The sequence below is a fragment of the Hibiscus syriacus genome, unplaced genomic scaffold (assembly GCF_006381635.1).
Source record: "Hibiscus syriacus cultivar Baekdansim isolate YM2019G1 unplaced genomic scaffold, ASM638163v2 tig00110893_pilon, whole genome shotgun sequence".
Classification (NCBI taxonomy): Eukaryota; Viridiplantae; Streptophyta; class Magnoliopsida; order Malvales; family Malvaceae; genus Hibiscus; species Hibiscus syriacus.
In genome coordinates, this window is record NW_024062901.1 from 1,490,484 (window position 1) to 1,494,067 (window position 3,584).

Here is a 3,584-nt window from a genome sequence, read left to right on the forward strand (position 1 = left end):
GTAAAACTAGCTAAAAATGATTTGAAAAAGGAAAAATTTTAACAAAGAAACATGAGATTTGTGATGTAGCTTTCAAAGGGTGGGAGCTTTAAAGCCCGCCGAGGCCGAGGCCCCGGCTACTCCCTCAAAAGAAGTAGAAGACGGCTCTATTACAACCGGAACAACACCTTCTCTTTACCCAAAACTTCAAAATCCCCACGCCGACCCTTTCAGCAGAATATTTTGAACAGATTTAAAATTAAAAATTTCAACTTTTTTAAGTGAAGGCACACAATTTATTCGGCAGAAAATGAATTCATCATGCAGATCTGGAAATAAAAAAGGAATTTTTTAACAAAAGAAAATTAACTGAGAAAGAAGAACAGGATTTTCCCAGAAAAGAAGGGATAATCAGAGAGAAATGAGTATTATATTCAACAGGAGATGTTAGCAGTGGTTGATTGAGCGAGAATAGCTCGAACGCAGATGGTTCCTTTATATATGCAGTTTTACGGGTCGACGTGGGTCATGGGGTTGGGCCTATGGGTACCGGAAAAATGTTCTCGTGTTTCCTTTTTCAGTTTTAATTGTTTTTTATCTCACTAAATAAATGGAAAAGGCGTTTATCTCGAGTGTTATTTTCTGGGCCGTTGATGCTGAGATTCCTTTTGGTAACGGTTAATCAGCGGCGGGTTGCCGCGTGGACCGACAATTATGGGGTCCATTTCACAAATCTCATGAACTATAAGGATGATGTTTTATTAAAACGTCGTGCGATATCTTGGAATAAATTTTGAGATTTTAGTCCCTCAATTATATTAAATTTTGAGATTTGATTTCTTTATATTCCAATTTATGTAATTCATTTTTCTATTTTCTAGTGTTAGTATGATAGTATCTAGTAATAGGTCTAAATTTAAAACTCGTAACGTCATAAAATGGAGATTCTGTCACTTTAGCAAAAATGAACTTTTAGTTATTTTTTCATATTTAATTAAAAATAATTGATTAGATTAGATTTTCATATTCGTTAATCTATAGTAAAAAAATTACTATCTTATCAATTCAACGACGCTATTAAAGCATAAGTATCAGAATTTATCAAAGTAAAGAATAGAGATTAAATCTTAAAATTCAACATATTTATGGACTAAAACTATAACTGCACCTTCAACGGTTGTGATTTTTTTATTAGTTAAACGGTTAGGATTTGGTCCAATAGAAGCGGAACTTTTGATTTGAAATCTATATAATCACGTGGAGAGCATTAATTTATTGTATGGTTCCTACTTTCTAGTTCGAATGAAATGCAAACATCGATTCTCTTTTCTTTGTTCTGTCACAATCTATTTTAAATTACAACTTGAGACGCTAATGTTGCAAGTGAAGCTGAAAGAATCATTAATGTTAAATCGTGTTATTTATTTTTTTAGATTAAATTTTTTATTATTTCAAATTTAAATAAATTTCTTATTGTCTTTGTATATTTGTAAAAACTTTTAATAAAATGTTTAAAATAATCATTTAGTAATTTCATTTAAAATTGATAAATAGGAATGTATTTTTGGTAGCCCCTTAACAGTTCATCAAGATGGGCAAATGCGTATTTGATTACACATTGAGGCGTTAAGAAAGCATGAGATGGAGAGAAAATGATGGAAGCAAAAAAAAGCATTGAATGAGTGAGCCATGTTTAGGTGACTCGTAAGCAAAAACCTTATCTCCCAGAGAATCTACAACTTTGACGCATTCATAACCCTTTCTTGTTTTCAAAACGTTAAAACTGACGGTAATTTTGCCTCGTTGCCTTGCCCACCCAACGACGGCCGTCTAGTTTAACGCCGCGCACCCAACACGTAAAATATAAAATTCAGATAAGGCTCAATGCACTTTTTGCTCCTTAAAGTATGTTTCTTTTCTCAATTTAGTACCTAATTTTCTTTTTTATTATAATTGTTTAGTAAAAAGACATCAAAGGTCCATGTCTTTTGAAAAAAAAATCAATGTGGCCCTCCAACTCAAAAAATAAACACAATATAGTCTTTTGACCTACATTTTATGTCATTGACCGTTATGATGCAAGCTTGGCACTTCATGGCACTGACATGAAGGTTCACGTTGCTGATGTAACAGTCCATCTATCATGTTTGAGTTACAAATTTAGCTCATCTATCATGTCATTTGTCACTTTATCAATCACAGTGAACTATCACATCAACACCATGGACCGCCATATCAGCACTGTAACGATCAACAACAACAAAAATTAATCAAAATGCTACATTGAATTTATTTTTTTAATTAAAGGATCACATCAAAAAAATAATATAAATGATCGCATAAATTTTTTTAAATTACATGGACCGTTTTCTGCCTAATTGTTTCTAACGTTTAATTATGTTATTTAATTTATCCCAATAAATAATTGCATTAAAAACGATAATAAAAACGTTAAACGTTGCATTTTCACCGGATCAAAACAAATGCTAGTACTATTTAAAAAAATAGTTAAAATATTAGTATTATAAAAAATTAATAACCGTCATTAATAACAACAATGTATATTTCTTTCAATACATAAACTCTAGACTATCATTATAAGATAAATAATAAATAGGGTAAATTATATGTTTAATACCTAAATTATCAGTTTTAGTCTGTTTAATACTTAAACTTTCAATCATTTTAAAACAATGCATAAAGTTTAGCTTTTGTTTCATTTTAGTATCCATGTTCAAAATATAACATTAAGTTTTGGAAAAAAAAATGAAAGTTTAGGTATTAAAACGGGCCAAAACTGATAATTTAAGTACTAAACTCATTAAGTTTTTAACGATAGAATACTAAAATAAAACAAAAAGTAAAAATTAGGTATGGTTTTGAAAATTTTAAAAGTTCAAATATTAAAATTGACCAAAATTGATACTTTATATACTAAATGTGTAGTTTACCCTAATAAATATTATTTCTTTGAAAAATTCTTCAAAAACTATAAAATCTCTGTCAACAAAAACCTTAAGATAATTCTACTCTCTAAGCAGAGCTTACAAAATTCCTTGTAGCCATCACACCATCTCTATAATTAGCATTTGTTAGATCATTTTTTTGAGTTTAGGGATGGATCAAGGGGATATATGGGGCAGTTGCTCCCTGAAAAATTTAAAATTGTCATATATTTTAAATTTTTTCTATGTATTTTCTATTGAAAATATGTTTTCACCCCTCTCCTTTAAATTTAAGTTCACCCCCAACGAAAAATCATGTGTCCGTCCTTACTGGAGTTCATACTCTTCAATCTTTGATGTGATTTTTGATAGAGATAAATTTAATCGTTAATGGTACTATTTGTACAATCTGTCAGCCTACTAGTATATATGGTGACCTTATAATTGACACCATTAACAAATGTTACTATAGATATCTCTGAGTCATAGTCACGACTAAAAATAAAATGAGGATTCTCTTTAATTTCTCTCTTCTTCTGTCTTGTTTTCCCCTCACGCCTTCACCTCTCATATAAAAATATCGATCAACAAAAGTTATTTTATTGGTTGTGACTCTTCACTTAAACCATAAAAGGTGAATCGTTAACTGTCGATGAGACA